Source organism: Pseudopodoces humilis, chromosome 2 (assembly GCF_049639895.1).
Source record: "Pseudopodoces humilis isolate 2021_Gansu_Grassland_sample_001 chromosome 2, ASM4963989v1, whole genome shotgun sequence".
In the NCBI taxonomy this organism is placed as follows: Eukaryota; Metazoa; Chordata; class Aves; order Passeriformes; family Paridae; genus Pseudopodoces; species Pseudopodoces humilis.
The window spans coordinates 52,053,868-52,077,207 of NC_142201.1; positions in this window are offsets into that span (position 1 = coordinate 52,053,868).

Sequence of the window (23,340 nt, forward strand, 5' to 3'; positions counted from 1 at the left end):
ATTGAAGTAGTAATTGCATCTTGCATTTAAGCTTTTATGCAGCACATTTTTCCACTACTCATATTCTGTCTAAACAGAGGTGGCATCACTGTGGTTTAATCCTTTACCCACATGAAGACGTTATACTATGTACTTATACTCAATTCTTATACTCAATGGTCATTGCTTCAGAGGACCAGAATACTTAAAAGTTACTCTAGGTGACAGTGTACTCTGAAAGATGGGGAAAACTACATCAAGAAAAAAATGCAAAAGCAACATAAGGAAAGTATCAACAACTCTCTGCTCACAGAATATATATAGAGAAAAGATTAGAAGCTTTTGTGTTCACCAGTAATTTGAGGTTGTCTTGCCATAGTTTCTTTAAATATATATTTCTTACTTTAAACAAAAACATTTTGTTTGAATTGACCATTTGTGTGCTGCTTAAAATATGAAGTCAAGTATTACAAAATGTACAGCTATTAGAATATTAACTTCATTACTCTTTAAAAGAGTTTTAAAATTGCATAGCTAGAAACGTGGGAATTTTTTTTTTACTGACAGATGTATTTACATAAAAACCATGAAGATAATCATGAATGTCAATATGTGTATTGTTGCTCTTCTTTGACAGATGGAGATAAAAGTTTTATTTAAAAATAGTGGAATTTGCCTTTAATTTTGTAATAACAAAGAAAGTGATTAATCTCAGTCTAAAAATGCTATTAATCTGTAATGGCATGTGTCAACTGTTAAATTACATTAGATTGCATCATCTGTAACCAGCTACATTAGATTTTTTTTCTTTCTCACTACCTGCCCACATAAAATATTTAACTCAAAAATATCTGCATTTAGTCATTATGTTTTAAGCTGTAATGCAACATTACATTACATTTAAAGATTACTGTACATTTAAAGATATAACTTTTCTGATGAAACATTGTTACTAATTAATCACTGATCAAAATGTGTCCCTTAACATTATTTCTATTACTGTAGTACTGTGAGGCATGGGGAGCTTTTTTGTGATTTCAACTGAAATGGTCAGTAGTATTAGAATATTAGTGCCCACGAAAAGTAAACTACAGGGAAGGTTGATCTGTAGGGAACTACAACTCTTGCTCCAAGAAGCGGATTTTTCCTTACAGTTTGTTGTTTTCTTTTTTACAAAAATTTTTTTAGTTTTGATTTTGATTTAACTCTAGTGACTATTTTTTCAGTTTTGTGTTAGTAGCTGTTTAATTTTGGTAATTAGTCCACACTCAATTATGGACTTAGTTCCCACTGTATTTAAACTTAAATGAAGGCAGAAGAAAATTTGTCTATATCTCAGCCAACTTAAAATTTAAAAATATGATTAAGCTCAATTACCTTTAGCTGTCTAAAGCTAGACTTCTAGGTTAAGCTTTGCTGTTTATGCCAAGCTAAGCTCCCTCTGTGAATTCTGGAATGTGATGTAACTCCACTTATTTAGGTATCTCTCTAGCTCAACTGGAAAGGGACCAAAGATGGCTTGTTTGGAATAGGTGTCCACCTAACTTTCAGATAGATAGCGTTAGATAGCTCTTTCCCTAAATATAAGATAGTGCAACTAGGCACAGACAGAAACATGAGACTACAAGGAAATAATGACACAACATTAGACAAAAAAAAAAATCAGCAGTGATCTCAAAACATCATCAGCTTAATTGCTACTTTTTCCTAAGCATCACAGCAAAAGAGAGGTGTCAACAAAAACATTGTTAAAGTGCTTTGTGCATGATTCTGTGGGACAGCAATGGTGAAGAGGAATGACAAGGGAGCAGTCATAAAAAATTGCTTATTCTCTTGTTAAATTTCTATTATCAGAATCAGGAGTCAGCCCCTCAGTGCTGAATGAAAGAACAAAGCAGGAGCCTGTGAAAAGTCTTGAAAGATAAAATACATCATCTATGTTTGACTCAGTATAAATACTAGTGAAGGAACATGGAAGAGTGATACAGTCTGAAGTCAATGAGAAAAAATTTTATTTGCAACAGCATTCATAACAAATAAAAGTAAATAAAATATGTACTTCTCAAGCCCCCCCCCCAAAAAAAAATTAAAAAAAAGGACTGAATAATCAAAGATGCTGGACTAGGTTTTAGGCATGTGGCTTCTCCTTGGGCATGTTGGACATCAAATATCTGTAAGACTAAAATGTAACCTGGGTATGGCAGCCTAGAGAGTTAGCATTAATTCAAAAAGTTTAGATTTCAATGATATTTGGCATGGAATTCAATTTACCTAGCTATAAACTTTATAAACACTTGCATATGGATGGATTTCCTTTTTTGGTAACAGATGATAGCAGGCACTTTTAGAACATAATTCATCTCACCTTTAAAGAATAAGTGAGATAGCTTAAAGAGAAGACTAGGAGCTCTGAATCTCAACTGACAGCTAAGTATTTGTAAGAAATGTCAAGAGACAGACAAAAATCTTTAGAAGTCAACACCTTTGGACTAGAAAAACAAGCCAGTGTAAACAAATCAGAGGCACCTTTTAGAATACTTCCTTTTCCAACTTACTAAGAGGCAAAACAACCTTTCTTCTGCGTGCCAGTTTGATTTCACCAGGCTAACCACAGGCTATATGGGCTGTTCAGCCACCATCACCTCCACTCCCCCCACATTACACTCAGGAGAGTTCCAGAGAGATTTTATTTCAAACAGCAAAGCAAGAGATGACTATCATTCCTACTTCCCTACATATGCTATGCAAAGACTGTAGATGACCTTTCCTGTTTCTTTTCAGAAGACTAGGAAGAAACCAGGCTACAGGGTTTAACAGAATATGGTAATATGAAAGCTTAGCCTAAGCTACCAGCAGCTTCAACATTGTGGTCTTCTGAAAGTCATTTGCTACCTCTGAAGTCACCAAAACTTTTGATGATAAAGAATAGCTCATGTTTTAAAAACATACAACTGATTACCAGGAATAATTATTGGAAGTCTATACTCTCATCTTTTGAACATATTAGCAACATATTTTGGATTTATAAAGTCAAATACAGAGGTGATACATATCAACAAAATGCCAGGAAAATGTGAACTATTTATTTATTTTATAACAGCATTATATTTGCTCTTTATGTTCTCTGAATTTGCCTATTTTTTGTTATTGAATGATCTGCATTAGTTTTTATATAGAAAAACTTTGTTCCATAGTATAAAGATATTTGTGTATATATTAAGAGTTAACATAAACAGATTTGGGAACAAAGATCAATAGCTAAATATGCAAGAAACTAATTTTTAAGATAAACAAGAAATATAACAAGACTGCATGGCAGTCAACATAGAATGTCAATTTAGTGTCTTGACAGCAAGTATAATAGAAGTCTAATCCAAAAAGGAAGAAAGGTAAGAAGCTTAACCTTGCTGGAGTGTTGCTGTGATAAAGACAGTCTGCTCTGCAGTTATTCCAGCTGGGCTCAGGATACCAAAAAGGAATGTTGCATTACTCTACACTTTAATTTTTATTTTTTTTCCTAGAGTTTTTCATAATTAAAAACATAAAAGGTTCAATTTTAATTTAGATTTGTTTTCTGGTAGCCTGGTTAAGCATTTAACTATATTTCATCTCAGATTTGTGCAAATAAAGACCTGTTATGAGTAAGTCAATTCAATATAGTAAATTTAACAAATTACTAATTTCTATTTATTTTTTCTCTCTTTCAGAAAATAGATAAATCACTAAACACATTTAAAACTCTAGAGTCCTTCTAAAAGCATCTCAATTCACCCCTAAATTTGTAAATGTTAAGTTGGAATCCAGCATTTCCAAATTAATACATTTGACCTGGGACCTGAACATGCCACTACTTCATTGTGACTGTGAGTGAGCAAAAGACAAGAAACAATGTGGATAAAAAGCTTAGAGAAGATAACTGAACAGGGACCATGAAGGAGAACAGAACAGTGGGTGGAGTGTAACAGAACAAAGAGAAAGAGGGCACTGCTCTTGCCTGCAATGAGAGATATATAGATCATTATTTTTAAAACAGGGTGAAAAAGAGGGCAAAAGAAAGACCTAGAGAAGAACCAAAGTGAAAGCCAGGAATAAGTAAGTACAAAATATGTGTGAGACCGGAAGAAAGAAAAGTCATTATAGCCCTAATTTACCCTTCATAATAGATATATTTTAAAAGGTTGCTGAATTTATCAGTACAATTTAAGTATATCTGCATTAGTAATCCTGGGATTGTTCACTAACACTGAGACTGTGTAACATGGACTGGATTGTAACCATTCTTTGATGTGTCCTTACCTACCAAACAAAGAGTGGCAATGTCTAAATATGCCTATTAGAAGTGTTTCCTTACTCATGCTCCCTCCTCAATGGTGGCTGAAAAGAACCAGAACCAGTTTTTATGAGCTGAAATGATTCTGAAGAACTTCACAGAAACTTAGCAATAAACATGATAGCTAATGTCCACTAATGTTCTTTGTTATTGTCTAATTGACCAGCACAACTTCAGCTACAAAATCCATGAGATTCTCTCTATGATGAATTTGCCTTGGCAAAGAGATTTTTCAGTCATGATACACTGACTATTTACATATCTGAATGTAAAGTAGTAGATCCAGTGGTATTATAAATCTTGTTAATGTTATGAATAGGTCTATAAGTCTTAGTTTTTAGAAACTAAGATTTGTATTCTAGCATGAATTGAAAAGTTCACACAATTAACATTTTTGTGAATGAGATATTTTTTTCCATATTTTGAACTAAGTTCATTTTAACATCAAAAGTACTGTGACCTCAAACTCTATTGTGAGGAAATACAAAGTTTTTCATATTCTGTCACAATAGTGAAAAGTAAAGCTCCCAAGTATGACAAAGAAGCCAATTTGTGGAAATTTTAATGAAATATGTGACAAAATGAAACCAGTTTCCATCGTCCTGTGATATTAAATGAAATTCACTTCATCTATTTCTCCTCAAAATATACAATGTCATAAGTGAAATAAGACAGGAATCCATAAACTCCCTGCATTACAAAACTGTACAAGAAGTCCTAAGCAATTTCTAGCGTCTGGGCAGATGCTGCACTGATTTCCTCAAAGCTCTGTGTTAGTGTGCTTTGAAAATTGCTTCCCTATGCAACTGTCTATATCAAAGGTACCTGGTTTTAGGTTCTAAAGATACACAGGCTTTAAAGATAGTCACTATTCTATTTTTTTTTTTAAATTTTTTTCTCAAGTAGTGTCTTCCAGCAGCATAATACTTCAGCCATACCGCATTGTAGATAATTTAAGGGTGTAAAATTTTTGGAAGAAGAAACAGAATGAATTTTCTTTTTCAGAGACTATGTAAAAAAAACCCTCTGTTATTTGACTAGGCAGTAATTAATCAAATTAATTAGTATTTTTTTCTAATTTAAAAACTGGAAACAACCAACAGAATCATGAAAATTTAAAGCAAGCAAAAGACGTGCTTTAAGAATGTGGTGTATGAAAGAACAAAAAGCAAACATTGAAAATGACAGAAACCAAGAAAATTAGTCAAAGTCCCTACTTTTATCATTTCCATTTCAGACACCTTTTCATGTTAAATATTTTTCAGTTGTTCACATTCTGGAATTTAGTCTTGTGTGTATAGAAACTGGATGCATAGAGGACTTTTTTTTTGTGAAGGACTTGAGTCTGATTTTTGTACTTCTGGGCCACTGCACATCAGGATTTTTCATGCCTTTCTACAGCCATCATAAGATAGATGAGATATGATTAAGTAAAGTCAATGTGAAGACTTGGATTAAAATTCACCAAAGGGTTAAAAACTGTGTTCTCATCACCCAGGTTTAGACAGATAGCTCTGACAGCACTAAATTCTGCATAAGGGAACCCTTCAGTGCAAACTCAACTGTCACTACCTGTTCAGCCACTTCTGTGCTGTTGTAAACTTCCACTTTCTATTCAATATCTAAACTGGCAGATGAAAAAACCCCTCTCATTCAGATTTTTCCATAAGACAATGAAAGTTCAAAGCACAGCACAACCAGCTTAGTTTCAGATGACATCCTCTATCATGGGACCTACATGCAGGAAGTTGTACACAGAACGAAAAGTAAGATAAATCTCCTTAAATTCTAATTTGTTCACTCTCCCCAGCTTCTGGCCCCCAAGTTTGCCTTCTGCTAAGCACAGCCTAAAGACATTGCCACCATGTTACAGCCTGAGGGGATAGAGAGGATGTGACTATTTCCACAGAAGTAGCTCACATTAAAAACAAATAACAGCCAAAAGTTTTTGACATATGTAGGCCATCAATAAAAAAAAAAAATTACGATTAGCCATTCTGCAATTGGTATAAGTTGGCAATTGCATTAACAGGCTGAAGAGAGAGGCCTGGTTTCAACAAGTCTCACTACTGATGTGGGAAATTAATGTAGAGATTTTAAGTGTACAGATACACTTGAGCTGCTGCAACAGCCATAATGTACTCTAGTGTGGTGCTAGTGCTAACAAAAGTTAATGTGGATATCCCTGCCAGCTCACCACCACAGTACACAACTTCTCTGTCTGCTCTTATAAGGTCTGAAGACCTCTATAAAGTAGGTAGAAAAGAGAGGGGTCATGCACAATTTTTTGCCTATGTTAATTAATAATTAAAGGAGTTTATATTTTTACGCCCTTCAGCCATGACTTTTAAAAAAGATCAGATCATCAAAATTATAGGTGAGTGCCAAAAATGAGGACATAAACATATCTCCAGGGGTAAACTTCTATAAAACATTGCATCTGTGATGCACCTAAAATTATTCTAATGAAACAGATAATTATATTTTTTCATTTTGTTATGACTGAAAAAAATACTGTAGATTAGCAAAACCCTCACAAATATGCTATGATTTTTCTAAATACCTGCATAACTTCTGCAAATTCAGGACTGGCATTAATTGGCACTGCTTAGGTGAGGACAGTGATGACGTTGCAGAAGTTGCAGTTGCAGTTACTATTAGCTCTCAAGATTTGGAAATTCACACAGAAAGCTGAATATCTGTATATGAATGCTAACATAGTTCTTAGCAAATCATTATAACAAACTAAAAAATATTCTTTCATATAAGAAACCTAATAAAACCAACTTTGATTTTGGTGTGGTTTAAGAAGGATATTCTCTAATTTAGTACTCCCATTTAAACTGCATGCCACTTTCTCATTTCCTCATTTTCCTGGAAAGGAGAATCAGAGGCACAAAAAGGCAAAGATCATGGGTAAAGATGGGGGATCATTTACTGGAAAAAGCAACGTGTTAAGAAAAAGCAAGATTAACAGCAAATATATTAATAACAAAACAGAGAGAGCATCACATGTTGGAACATTCACCACAGCGCCTGCAACACAACTGCAGCCCTGCCAGCCCAACCAGAGGAGAGCCCTTCCTTCTGGAAGGAGTCTTCCTTTCCCCTTCATTGAGGTGAGATGGTATACAATAACATCTGGGTCCCAGCTATGTCCCCTTATGACAATTGTAGAAATTAACCCTGTCCTGCCTGGAACCAGGCAGGTTTATTAAAAAAAAAAACCAAAAACAAAACCAAAAAACCTCAAAAGAAAAACAAAACAAAACAAAAAACAAAAACCAAACAAAACAAAAAGAAATCACAATGAATTTGGGCCATTGGACCATAAGACTAAAATCAAAACAGAAAAGTAACCGGTACCTGAAAAATGGGAGAAAATATGGCAAAGCAATATTCTGGGATGGATTTGATACACTTTGATTTTTTGTGCCTTTCCTATATAAAACCAGGATAATTTGTTTATTTAAAAATGTCCATTGATTAACTAAATTTAATGTAGTAACAAAAATTAAGAGACACCCTACCAAACCATAACAGAATACAAATATCTAACAAGTGTTATCTTTTGGTACAATTTTAGAATACTGAAGACCTTTTACTCCTTGTAAAGGAAAAAATATATTTCATATTAAGTTCCAACACAGTAAAACAGTTTAAATTACTTCAACAAGGATGTTGCTTCACTATTCACTAATAGGCCATTTTTCATTTGTTTGTGTGAACTTCAAGTTCTGCACATGGCTGGTAAATTTCACATCAGCCTTCCTTTCCCAGTAATGATGCCTTAGGCAAGGTCTGCGTGGACAAGAAAAAAGTCTTAAAATATACACTGTTTCCTAAGTTTTCTTTTCTCTTCTCTTAATAAGCTACCATGCCTTGAGACTTCCAAGGCCCTCATGGTTTTCAATCCGCCTTGTGAACATGTAGGTTATACTTAACCAAACAATACTAAAAGGTGTATGTAAGCAACAAACCAAGTTTAGATCTGCAAAACTAAAAGAATACTACTTTTAGTAGTGTATCTACCAGAACATACAATATACAAATACTCTTGCCATTACTAAAATACTTGTGTGGTATACTTGAATAATAATAATAAATTTCTGAAGACATTACACTGTCATCAGACTTGAATTTAATTTTTGAAAAAAAACAACAAGAAAAAACAACAAACAAAAAACAACCCAATATGCTTTGCATATATTTTCTTTTTCTAGTTTGGTTTCTAAATTGGATTGTACAACATGATCTACCAGTTTTTAGGATCAATACAACAAATTTGTCACTTTTTTAAAATTTATGCTTATAATCTCATAGTATATATTTAAAAAAGGATCAGGAAGAAAAGTAAGGATTTAAACCAACGTAAATACTCAGTAGCTCCAGTTTTATATATTCAGAAAACCCATCCTATTTTCTTCACCATGCCTTTTTCTGTCTCTCACAGAGGTAGAAATCTGTTCTATAATGTTCCGTTAAAATAACGTATATTGCAATATTTGCATATGTTTCAGTTTTTCATAGTTAATAGTTCAATTCATAGCCAAACATCTAGCAGCACAGTAATTTAGTATAAATTCCCAGAACACACTTAAGGCACATTCAGTTCACAGTTCCATGAATATCTCTTGAATTCTTTTATACCTTATTTAAAGGGAAGTAGGAGTTGAACTGACATTTGGTTGGCAGATGATGTACGCAGCAGCGTACAATATGTGTTTAACAAGTACAAAGACTCTTGGAATAAACACTGTAACTTTTATTTTTAAACACTCATCTTTTATGATTGGAAACAGAATTCCATAAGAGGAGGTTCAAGACAGCAATATTACAAGTGGAACTACAGACTAACTGAAAGGTTAATTCATTGTGAGAACATTTCAGGAATTAGCAGAGATACTACAAAATATCTGTGGGCCTATTTCTTCAGTTCCTCTTCCACTGAAAAGAAGTTAATATATAGACCACAGCCACAAGTAGTGTTTTTCATAGATGACTGCAAACCTCTCAGGTGCTCTCAGGGGTAAAAAGCTCTTCATTTGTGACCATACAAAACAAAAACAAAAAAAAAAAAAAAAGGTGCTTTCAGAAATATCCTAATATTAGGAGTACATTTTTTGTGAAGACATCTTGAGGCATCAGAGTTCAACAAGATTGTTGCTATTTTATGGATGCTTTACAGTACAGTTGTGTAGAAAGATGCTTGTATTTGGGGAAGAATACAGAGATTAATGTCTAGTCGCTATTTGGGGGTTGAATAGGGCACAAAATCTTATAATTTAAAAAGAAAAAGACCCAAACAAACCAAAATGTCTTGCATGTGGAAAGATTCAGGGATAGAAGATAATAAATGTGATAAAAGAGAATTTACCCTAGGAACTTGTGTCTTATGCCTTGGGGTCCACTAGGAAAATCTCCCAGTAGCTGGCATCAGAAAAGTCTGGGTAAGGAATGTGCCAAAGACTATGACATCTTGAATGTATTTAGATGCCTATTTTTAAAAATGCAGCAAATTATATTTTACTGCAGAAAATTAATTTTAATCAGTTTAGCAGGTTCTCTGCCTTGCTAAATTACCCAGTCATCATCTTACCAGAAGATGAAACAAATGCAGTTTTCCAATACTTTGAATTAAATGGTACTTTAAACATAAATTAGCTGGGAGTCATGTTATATAAGGCTCTCTTCAGCTTACAACAAAACTGAAAAAAATTAAATGAGAAGCAGTGATGCATAAGCTCAATATATTCATACAAACTAGGGGTATGTTAGCTTTGCCTTGTTAAATATTTCTTAAGCAATTTTTAATTGACAACATATGTTGAACATCACATAGCAATGTGTGCAAAGCACTTTACATCTGTCATACCCTCCTGAAGCTAATCCCTCTTTCATGTGCTAGCTTTCTTTGTATTGCTGCAGGCTTTGTTTCTGTTTACTATCTTTCAAAAGGAAGAGAGAAAAAAACCAAGCTAGCTGTCAGTGAGAACAGGCTTATTTTACAACGATTCTAATTCTATTAATCTTTTGACTGGTTATCTACTAAGAAATCATTATAACCAGGCAATGATTTGCACAGAAAGAAAAAGTCAAATTCCATTTCTTTCAAGGTGAGATAAATTCCATTTCTTTTCACAGCTTAACAATGGCAAATGGTGTCTGACAAACTTTGTGGCCTTCAGTGATGGGATTACAGCATATTTTTGGAAACAGAAAAGCGTCTGGTGTCTTCTAACCAGATTTGTGCAAAATGTTTAACATTGAGTCACACAGCACCCTTATATCTAAACTGGAAAGATATGGATTTTTTTGATGGACCATTCAATAGATAAGGAATTGCCTGGATGATTGCACTGTAATAGTTGTGGTGAATGGCTCAGTGTCCAAGTGGAGACCAGTGACAAGTGGGGCTTCTCAAGGGTCAATACCAAGACTGGTGCTGTTTAACATCTTTTCCAGAGACACGGACACTGAGATTGAGTGTACCCTCAGCAAGTGTGGGGATGATGTCAGCTTGTGCAGTTGGACACACTGGAAGGAAAGGATGTGATGAAGAGGGATCTTGACAGTCTTGAGAAGTGGGCAAGTTCACAGTACATGAAGTTTCACAAGGCCAAGTGCAAAGTGCTGCACCTGGGTTGGGGCAATCCAAAGTACAAACACAGAGAACAGATTCAGAGCAGCCCTGAAGAGAAGCTGTCCTCTGTGCCCGTACCACACGCTGTAATCACTGCTGACTGAATACCAGATTTTCAATATGGTATGGATCTCCCTTGCAATGATGCAGAGATCAGGTCAGAGAGAAGATAAAAAGGTCTGTGTGTGGGGAACCTGAAAATCTATGAAGTGCTACAAGTGTGCAAAAATTCTAGGGTTACACTGTTATCATTTCAATAGTAACAGGCTTTTCAAGAAAGGCAGGACAGGGAGATGACAGAGTTGAAGTTTTTGTCTAAGAGCACTTAGAGTGAATGGAGCTCTGCCTGGGGATTGATGAGAAACCATCAGGGAACTTACAAGTCAGGATAAAAGACAGGAAAGGTGAAAGTGACATTATAATGGGTGTCTGTTAAAAGACACCTAACCAGAAATAATGAGTGTATTAGGTCCTCTACAGACAAACAGGAACAGCCTCAGGTTTGCAGGCCCTGGTCCTCATGGGGGTCTTTATCTACATCTATGGAGGAGGTTTAGGACAGTGTCTCCGTTCTTGAAGACAGGTGTCTGCTAGGGAGAGCAGGAGCCCCCCTTGGGATGAAAGAATGTTGACCCCCTCCCTCCGAATTATTCTAATTCTGAAATCAAGGGGCTCTCAGGCAGAGATCTGGGGATAGGAATAACAGTTCTTTACTAGTATTTATAACCAGGCAAACAAACAAACAATAACTACAGCAATAACAAGAACACAGAACCAGGGACCCTGGGACAGCTCTCTCGGCTGAGACGGGATGAAGGAGAGGCTTTGTTTCACAAACCCCTCGGGCAGTCAGTCCCGGTGCTCCTGCAGGGCTCCGAGGAACAGTCGGCTGGAACAGCAGGGATGAGCTGAGACCCTGGGCCGGTGGATGAGGTGTATCAGCAGGGATGAGCTGAGACCCTGGGCTGGTGGATGAGGTGTATCAGCAGGGATGAGCTGAGACCCTGGGCTGGTGGATGAGGTGTATCAGCAGCTCTGCGGCGGTGCCTGGCACTGCCACACGTCCCAGCAGGACACGGGGTGCGAGGCCACCAACAAAGAGGGGAGAAGGAGAAGAAGCAGCAGCTCCATCTGGGTGATGGCAAAATTCCCTTCTCCCCACCACAGCTGCTCTGCCCCCAGCGTGTCCTTCTCCGAAGCCGAAGAAAGCCAGCCAAACTGTCCCCACCCTCCTTTTTTCTTGCCCCCTTCCCCCAACCTGGGCCCAGCCAAACTCTTTGTCTTTTGTCAAGCACCCACCAAGTACCCACAGTTAGGTTGTCCCCGCAACTAATGGGTAAAATTCCATGGGCAAGCCAGAACTAAAGAAAGGACACCTAACCCCCAACACACAACCCAACTGGACATAAGCAATCCAGGAGGTTCCTGGAATGATTTGATGATTATTTTCTTCTATTAATGACATAGAAGCCAATAAGGAGTGCACCTCTTACTCATCAGTGAGGCAGGAAAGCAAAAGCTGAACACACAAGCAAAGTCAAACAAGAAATTAATTCACTGCTTCCCATGGGCAGGCAGGTGTTCAGCCATCCCCAGGAGAATATCCCCATCACATGTCACTGTTACTTGGGAAAACCAGCAGCATTACTCCAAACATACCCCCTTTCCCTCTTCTTGCTCCTACTTCACATACAGAGCATGATGCCATGTGGTCAGGAGCATCCCTTTGGTCAGTTAGGGTCACCTTTTCCAGCTGTATCTCCTCCCAAGTTCCCATGCACCCCCAATTTCCTTGGCAGTATGAAAAGCAGAAGAGGCCTTGGCTCTGTGTAAGCCGTGCTAAGCAGTAACAAAAACACTTTTTTATCATCAACCCTATGTTCAGCACAAATCCAAAACATAGCCCCATACCCATACCAGACATTTTGAAGAAAATTAGTTCTACCCCACCAAAACCAGTATACTTCCTCTGTTGGAGATATTCAAAAGTCATCTGCACATGGTCCTGTGCAATGGGCTAGAAGAGGAGAGGTTGAATAGAATATATAAAATAACTTGAATAGTTTTACATTAATTAGTAAGTGAAACAGTTGTCTTGTTCTGAACAGAAAATGTTTGAAAATAAACCCCCAAAAAACAAGTCAGATTTTTCTACTGAAGCTGTAGCCTTTAGTCAGTACATTTTATATGCAGTGTTTCCTCAGGCTGTAGGGTTTTTTCATACCTGCACTAGTTGACATTCTTTAAAATTTTGTGAAATAGGCAGGTATTATGTCAGAAAAATGTAAGATGTAGAATGAAACTGGAGAGATTATGGGTAGTGCTCGTTAATGTATTATTTCAATTTACTGTTTCAGTCTATCTACAGCTGTTCAGCATCTGTTTCAGTTGAAGTGAAAGAGGAATTTGTTAATCACAGTAGAAGAAAGACTGACTGCATGGGCAATGTGTGACATTTGTCATCATTACGCCTGACTTTTTTTCCTTTCTCTCTAAATATGAAAGAAAATAATATGTTAAAAATCCTGCTTTGTGATGGGAGTTGTAGATATTTATGGTAGTGTATGCAGTGCTATTGGGAGTTCAGCGGGGCCCTCCTAACCTGAGAAATTACATTTTGCTGAAGAGAATGGAATTTTCAACTACTAGACATTTGCTTTAAGTAGTGAATACCCCCTGAAGGAAGGAACAAAAAAATAATGTGAATAGAAATTGTACATAAAGAGGAGAGAAGGTGGAAGACTAAGATCATAGTTCCACATATATTTTTCCTTGGAAGTGAAGCTAATTTAAGAGGTCCTCGCTCCCTACACAAATACATACACCTTGACCCCCCACTGCTCCTTCTTATTCACCATCCTCTCTTTTGTGCTGTTGAAAACATTTGTAAGGCCATAATGTAGCACAGATCCCTGAAGTGAACTGTATTAATGAAAGTCTCCAAGGTTTGTTATTCACGTCAATGATTCGCTTTACAGCACAGCATTACAAATAGTTGCCTTGGTACATTTGAAGAAGTGACGAATCCTAACACAGAGCCAGGAATCAGCAAGTGGTGTTAGAAAAGTGATTTTTTTAACCAGTTTTGCCACTGAAGAACACATGAACCCGCACTTTAGAAACCCACGGAGAAAGAAAAGGTCTGCAGGTGTCTCACGCTGCTTTGTGTAATAAAGGCTTTCCTCAGTGCAGTTCTGTTTTGACTTCAGGATTTTTGCCTAAGATGAGTCATACAATAAATACTGACATATTTTATTATCATTATTTATTACTTATACTAGTTATCATTAGATCATGTTGAATTGTCTTTTAGAGTGTTCAGTTCTGGAATAGAACTCCTTATGTCTGTTTGGTGGGATACAGAAAAAAATGGGAAGATGTAATTCATTCTCTTAATAAAAAAAATGAACCCATTTAGTCTGTACCACATAAACAATCCTTGTTCATCAACAACTTGATTCAGAAGATAAAGGGAAGTTGCATAGATGCCTAATCCTTGCAAAATTTAAGGAAAAAATAATTTTGTTTTACTCAAAATACAAGGAAAATAAATGTTTCCAGCTCCCAAAGGAACTGGAATTTGAGTATAAAGCATAATTCTCAAGTTATCCTTTCTCTCTTTCACTTATTTTATACTGTAGATGTTTGCCATCAATAGCCCAGAGAGCCTGATGTGAATAATTCAATGTGCCATGATTAATGCTAGTAGGATTACAAAGTGTAGTCACTTTGTTCTTTCTAGAATGCAGAAAATTTACTACTTCTATCCTATTTTAAAAAAAAAATGAACTCTGAAAAAATGCAGATTTATTTCATCCCATCACTGTATAAACATATTAATAAAACAGATGAAACCACAATTCTGGACATAATATTAAGGACCAGTAAAATATTTTTACCAAAGCAAGTCTATTTCTGTAGAGTATCTTTGAACAGGCATGTTGTTGTAAGAGATATCCAAGAAGAAAAAAAGAATCAATATTTTAAAGTTCTTTTAAAGTCACTTTGTACTAAAATAAAATCTTCATATGTGTACAAAAATTTACTCAGAATGACCAAAAGCTTTGGATTTTCTGCTGTTAAATTATTATTATCAATTATGCATATAAATTCCTTTCCAGTCTCCACTGAGTTTACTTTCTTATGTCTCTTACAGGAAAAGGAGAAACAATATCCACTTAAGTTCACTCAACTAAGCTCAGAGATTCTGATTTCAATTTCCTTCTCAGCAACGCAGAAATGTACCTTTTGTCTTTACATTTCAGCAAGTCATATTTCTAAGATGGTTTTTAGTAACAGTTTATAATATGATTTCAGTGTGAAGTGTGATTTGCTTGAATGGAATTTACATTAATCCTTTCTGCATCACCTGATGACTAAATAACACTAATATGAGAAGATTTAATAAAATATGCATTCAATTAACTTCCTGAAAAACATTTTGCACTAAATGTTAGCTAAAATGCCATAATATATCAGCTAAATATGAAACCAAACATAATTTGGTATGATTCATATATAACCATACATCAAGATTTTTTATATCAACTAAGAAAAATCTCAACAAATTGCTGCCTTTACTCATTGCTACTGAAATGCAGCAAAGATTTCCTTTATTTTCAGTAAATAAGAGAGTCAAAAATAACAGGATTCTAAGATGATAAAGATGGAACATAGTCATGCAACAGGAAAAACATCACCATGACCCTGTCTTTTCCATTGTCTTAACTTTTTTGACTGAAATTTTACAATGTTATGCAGTCTTATTAGACACTATCACCACCAATTTTCCCAGAAACATCAACATAACAGCAAAGAGACCTTCACTCATATTGTTTTCCAGTGCCTCTAATCTTTCTTGTAAAATGAACTCTCTAGGTCTACATAGTGTGTTTAAATTAAAATAGTTTGACTGCTGACTTTTACTAACACAACCTTAAAAATCTTGTGTGTTGTTAAGAATCTTCTATTCAGATTGACAGAAAAGTCAGGTTTTCTGAAAACTACATTCCTTATTTTGGTCTAATCCAGGTCTGATAAAGGATAAAAATTCCTTTTTTACTCACTGTATTAAAAAAAATATTAAAAAATAGAAAACAGCATGGTGAAAACACAGATATGAAAATGGCAAGGAAAAATAAAGGAATAAGAAAAATTTATTAAATCATCCAAATACTTAATAATACTAGTCATTTAAGATTTAGCTTATTAACAGACATTTAAAATTACATAATCCTAAAAACCCACAGAATCAAGATGCTGTAAAGTTAAAAGACAATCATACAGCCCAGTCAAATCTAGTATCTGCATTTCCCAGCTTTGCTTATCTTGAAGTCTCACTAAGTGAAAAATTCTAGGAATCTCTTCTATTTGCAAATGTAGAGAGAGGGAAAACAAAACATATCCAGGAATGGCACCAGTTTTGCTCAAGGTTCTCCTACCATGTCAAATAAATGCACTGAGTTAGCAGTCACTTCTGCTTTTCATACAGTGCCAACTGACATTTTGTACAAAGAGATGTACTTTTTGAAAATGGCTTAATTAAGGGATTATTGTGAATTTTCTTTGTCTTAAGTAAGCTAATTCTCCTTCTGTTTGCACTTTTTCTTGGTTTTCGGGCAAACAAAACTTCCATCAGACCAGGCAAGTGTTTTGGACATTTGAACATTGTCCTGTTGAGTGTGGTGAGAAATGTTTTTGTCAGATTATCTTTTTAACTTGATTGTTAATTAACTTAATTGAGGATTATCTTTTTACCTTGATTATCCTGAGGAAGAAAACTTCCCTGAAATGCACCCAAGTACCTAAGGGAAAGATTCTGTCTTCCAGTGCTGCTTTTGAGACACTGTGATCCTATGTTACATGAAGCAATAAAATGTAATTTTGTATTAGATCTTCCCCAGAAAATGAAAATCATTGTTTTGGTAAATAGTCTTGGAGACACAAAAGTCTTTAGACAGAAGTACAGAAGAGTCAGAAACTATATTTGAGATAAGCATAAGATTTCATAGGAAGGAAAACAATGGAAAACTGGAAGGTTTATTCCATTCAAATATTACCTTTTTTTAATAAGTTTAAAAATAAATTAAAAAAAAAAAGTATAAAGAGAAAAGGAAGAGTACAAGTTTGAAAAATCATAAGAAAATGTGGCCTTCTGGCTTAGTTTTTTTTCATCTTCTCAGTTGTTTGTTAGGTCATTTATGACACCAGTAATTTTCGAGAGAGTTGCGTTTAGATGAGGGTGAAGTGCTCATGTAAGTCACTGTTTGAAAGGAAAAAAAATGTCTTGGATACTGAATTGGAATCCCTTGAGACTAATCAGAAAGGATTTGCTGTCATTTTGGAAAGCTCCCCTTAAATGAATATGCCTTGGGGCAGTTATCCATGGGTGCTCACAGACAAGAAGACAAAAATGATATATGTGTTCAAATTAGGAAGGAAAAAGACAAAATAGGTAATGTCAATAGATGGCTAATTCTTTCAGTTTTGTTGGAAAGGTGTTTTAGGTTCTTTGTTTCAAGTTTGGGGGGTCTTTGATTTGGTTTGTTTTTTGTTTTTCTCTGACTAGTGAGCAAAATATTGTGAAGAAAGCAACATTATTCAGACAGCCTTCTCATAGAACAATTAGATGTAAAATGGCTTCTCTTGAGACCCAGATTTTTTTGTTTGACCATTTTCAAAATTACCACATCTGTATTTATTTGAATTTGACCAAAAAAAAATAAATGGAGAATGGCTAATTAACTTGATTTCTGAGCCATGGATATTGGGACAGGGGGAGCTGGGAAGGGATGGGGGAAGGGGAAAGAGGACGTGGGAAGAGAGAAGGAGAGAACATCTCTCCCATAACCTAATAGTTACAGTCAAGATCAGGTATATTCTTTTTATTCTCTATTTCACAGGAAAAGGCAATGAATAATTTTGAGCTCTTGGGTTGTAGTTAGAGTGGTTTTCATTTTCTCACAAAGCCATTTTTCAGGAATTGGTTTCAATAGTTTTTGCACTTGATAGTAGTTTTCCATTTACAATGTTTTCAGTAACAGGGATTGTTAAGCTTCATAGAACAACCAGGTAGTAGGGGAATCATCCTGTGTCATCTGACCCTTCCCTCTCACTTTCAGTGCAGCCATGCTACCTCTTATGCACATCAGTAACATAATATTGCTGATTTCCATTTAGTTCCATAGTATATCAGAGGCCTAAACTTGCAGGAGAGCTGACACAAGACAAGGAGCAGTATGGGACTGAAGCTAAGAGCAGTCTTACACTAAAATTATAGATCCTGGACAACTGTAGTAAATAAAGGAGTGTGAAGGTTTCACCATGCCACAAGATTTGTATACTACCGCTCCCTAGCAAAGCCTTATTTAAAAATACATAATGGCTGGTGACCAATAAAACACACTGATGTGTTTTCATTTTGTTGAGTGGGAGAAACAGGGAACTGTAAATGCTTATAGAAGCAGAAATGGCTTTTAAAAAGACATTATCCTGATTAACCTGACAGAAACCTCTATAAAATCAGCCTACTAGAAGCAAGGTAATAATGTGCCAATCATCTAAAAAGTCCATAGAATTTAGTACTACATTAATAAACTGTGAAGCATCATATGTACGTGCTCCAGCTAACTCTGCGCTTCTTGACACAAAAAAAAGTAAAAATATCGACTAATAATTGCATGTTTGTTTATAATTATCGAATTAAATTACCCTGATGTTTTAGAACATAGCTCTCTGCTACCAGCTATGTCTAGTTTGTAACATCATATATATTTAACTTTTTATTTACTGTCTAAATTGACTTGCTTGAAAATCTGATCCATGTCTTCAGGATCTATTTAATAATTGTAACAAATGCTATACAATTTGAATGAAGAGACAGTTTCTCAGGCTTATGGCTTTCTTTTGGCATTACAGATTGTATCACATATGTACATAATATATCTTGGTGTGGCTTTGGCCCATACCAAATGGCACACCATGTTTTCCACATATGAATAGGCATATAATACTGGCTTTGGATCATTTCCAAGATAGCCTTGTTCTATGGAAGAAAAAAGCTTAGGCTGTGGTAAAAATTACAGTATGCTACTTAACATCAAGACTTAAAAAATTGTCACTAAACTATTATTAATACAAACATAGCCTGAGTGAGAAAATAGCTATTTTTTTTTTAAATAAACATTCGTCACATCAGTCTCGGCAGAGTAATGAAACCAACAACACACTAGACTCCAAGTGGAGCTTTTTTGTCATGCACTTGAAACAAGTGACACTCCATATTAAAAAGTAAAACAGAACTTCCTTCAAAAACTGTGTAGGTAGAGACATATATTTCAATAATCTGAAATTTAATTCTATTAATTCAAAGAAGTATGGATTGTAGTTCTTCTGATGAAATGTACAATGATCCATATTCCACTATGCATTTCCTGTTGCACAAAAATATGTTGCATGACATGTTACACAAAAATATGAAACAAATTTAGAATAATGGATTCTACTCCAAGAGCCTAAACAACTGAAGTTGTGATGGTCCATTAACTTAAAAAAGTCAAGTAATTCATTGAAGTTTGCACTGCTAACATTAAATGACAAAAGTAGCTAGCTGAGATGTAACATTATGCTAAATGGAAATAGACTTACTTACAAGAACTTTCTGCACAGATTAAACAATTTCTCTCAACAAAGTAAACACCGGTCATGAGTTTAAAGAAGGGAAGATTTAAAATTATATTATAAACTGAAATATTAAATTATTTAAGGAGACATATCAGCTTTGTCTGAATATAAAGCTCACTATTAGTTGGTCCACACAGGGTCTATTTGTTGGAGCGGTATGAAATTTAAACTCTGCTCCTGCAAGAATTTACACATATGCTTAATTGTAGATACCACTTCAATACTCTCTGACTAGAACATGATGCTCTTCAGCAGGGCTAATTAGCTCAAACCAGTGAAGAAGGAGTGGGAGGAGGTGCTGGAGCAGAGATTGCCCTGTAGCTTGTGAAGAGATCTACACCATAATAAAAATCTACACTGCAAGCTGTAAATGACCCCATATTAGAGCAGATGGATATTTCCAAAAGGCATAGCCACCTCTGGCAAGCACATACTCAAGTAGGTTTTCCACAGTAGTCAAAGGAGTCCATAATGAAAAAGTAAAGGTGAACCTAAAAAAACAGAGGGTAGTCCAGGGAAGGTTTAGTTTTATTTGTCTTTGTTTCTCACTATCCAAATCTATTTTAATTGGCAGCAAATTAAATTAATCTTGCTCAAGTCAGGTTTGGTTTGCCTGTGACAGTAATTGGTGAGTGACTTCCCTGTATTTATATAAGCACATAAGGTTTTTTATCTTATTTTCTCCAATCCTGTTGGGGAGGGAAAATGAGGAAGGGGTTTGGAAAGCATCTGGCAGCTAGCCAAGGTCAACCTACCACATAACAATACTATATTTGATAATATAAATTTTAAGGTGACACAGAACACAGATTTTGACTTTGCACCAAAGTAGACAAGTGAGCATGTATCTCATTTTTAAAAAGGTAAGGGCAAAAAACTTTAATGGTTTTGAGACCCATACTCCTTCTACTAAACAAAATCTAACAGCAATTCTAAAAAGAGATATTTAGAATCACTAAGGCTGCCAACTATTCTTGGGTAATTTAATTAAAAAAGAAAGCTGGATATTTAGATGATCATGCTAAGGACAGAGCAGCAATCAGAAGAAATTTCAGTACGGCATGAAGTACTGTTTTGAGCTACAGTTTTTTATGTGCATTTCCAGAATGAGCACTTCCATGTTCTGAAATTTTTTCAATATTCAGATTTGTGTTAGCATTTTTAATTGGGGGGTTTAGATGACTAAAACTCAATGTTATGCCTGGATAAAGTCCTGGTAGTATTTAAGAATCATATTCTTCTTAACTGTATTTTGACATCACAAGAACTTTGTTCTCTGTTTTTTTTTTACCTATTCTATCAAGATTTTCCCCAAATAGAAGTCCAGAGGTATAGGCCACCTGTGAGCTTTGAAATACCTGAACAGATAGGTTAGACAGCTGAAGAGAGCAGAATTTGTCACATATAAGTTAAAAGCAATCACAAATAAGTAAAATATTTCTAATTTATTAAACTCTGTAATAAGTAGTTTTACAAAATAATTACATTGTTTTAAACAAGTCTTATATATGGCCACTGTAACTGGTTATGTTTCATTGTAATATCTAGGCTATTATATTGATTTCCTGCCTGTGGGAAATAATTCTTGATGGGAAGCTCAGTAAATAAAGGCAGGAACATGTTTGTCCAGAGAGTGCTCACCACTTTTCACTCACAAATGGCAGAATGAAAATGAAGCAGTGAAAGAGCAAACAACTGACACCAAAAGAATGTAAGCATTAAAATTTACCAGGAAGGTCTCTCTTAACCAAATTTTAAGTGATATTACTGCAGACAATAAGAGAGAACTGATGGTGGTTGTTAATTGCTTATGTTACAGGGGGTCCCAGAATATCTCAAAAAGATAGAAAGCTGTAATGCAGATTTTTTCCTCAAAAAAAATCTCTTCTATTAAAAATTGCAGTCTTCAATATAAATTTTACATATGTATGTATGTATGCATGTATATATATATATATATATATATATATATATATTTACAGAAGAGGGAGAGATAAATACACGTATAATTATCAGCCAAAGCCTGATATTTAACACAGGAAAAAGTTAGGTAGGTGGGGAAAAAATCTTTTTTTTTCAGTCTTCTATAGATGTATGATACACCTCAATTGCTGTTTTACAGTTTAAAGATTTGTGCCATTAAGGCACTCTGTCTACCAATAAAAATAGCTATAAATTTAGAGCATCATTCAGCAAGACACACTAATCCTACAGACTTAAATATCAGCAATGGAGAGAGACGTACTTAAATAAGTACTGAAATATTTTGCTGAACTGGGATAATTAATCCTTGGATTGTCTGAGAAAAGGGGACTATGTTTTAGAATAAAACTGGGTATTTTTCTCAAGATGTACCTATTCTGTCCTACAGAACAGAGGACAAACTTCTGCACTTTCTGACATATGCAATCAGGATTTTATGAGGTGTTCTGAGTGTCTTAAATGTCAGTTTCCAGATATACAGGAGGAAGAAACCAGACAGATAATATGTCGGCTTTTGTTTTTATACCAGCAGTGACACTTTCACTATTAAATCACAGAGAGCTCACTTTACTGATCTCCTGGACATTAAAAACATAGTCTGATGAGACCTAGTTAATTTTCTTTTCTTTTTTTTTTTTTTTTTCTTTTTTTTTATTTTAAGCAGAATTCTTGTTCTCTGCAGTCTGAGATTAAATGGTTCATTTTGTAAATGCAGCTTCAAAAAGAAGTCATGCCATGTTCCTCCATTATAAGCAGGATTAAAACCTACAAAAGTGAGCTAGTCCACTAAGTGTGCCACTGATCTCCTAACTGCTAGCTGGGAAATATGTCCATTGTTATCCTCTCATCCTTAGTTCTGAGTGTACAAAAGTATTTAGCATAAGTAATATGTATTAAAATGTCAATAAAATGTCTGTGGTATTTGAATCCTAGTTAGCATTTTTATTGAGCTCTTGTGTTAACATTTTCAGAAATGGACTTTTATTAATTACAAATTTAAATCCATACTTTGATACCACAGGTCACTATTAAATGGGTCATTTCAAAATTAATAGCTCTTACCAAGTGCAATACTTCAATTTCAGCAGATTTCACTGTTAGTAATTAAAGTGTGCATGTACCCCAACCTATTTATCATAGTAACCAGACAGCTTAAGACATTTACAAGATAATGCTCTTGATAAAAGACAATATTCTGCTCCATTGCTGTTTTCAATAGCACTTTCATTTCCCATAATCTAGTCTAATGAAGATAAACTGGTTATTTACCTGTTAGAGAAAAAACAAAAATAATTTTAGATCTCAAATACAACCTAAGGAGATATAAAGCAGAAATCTCAGCTTACTTCCTTTTGTGGTTTTATGTTGAAATCATTGGTGCTGTTCAATTATTAGGGTACTGTGTTACGTGTCTACTACAGTTAAAAGGTTGTGATCTTTTCTGTTACAAATCTTAAAATTCAGAGGTTATAGTTTTGGCTAATTATAAGCTGGCTAAAACCCTAGTTTAACCTTACCAAAATTTTTCTAAACAGCAGTTTTTCACCAAAACAAAAAATAAGCACAGTGTCTATGTACTATATCATGGACTAGCAAAGCTAAAACTCTTGAAGATGTTGAAAATAATGTGGAAATGAATATTTATGCATTTTTATGTGAAAAAAAGTGAAATACCATAAAATTATGCTGATTTAAGTAATTTTCTGTTTTTTCTGATTTAAGG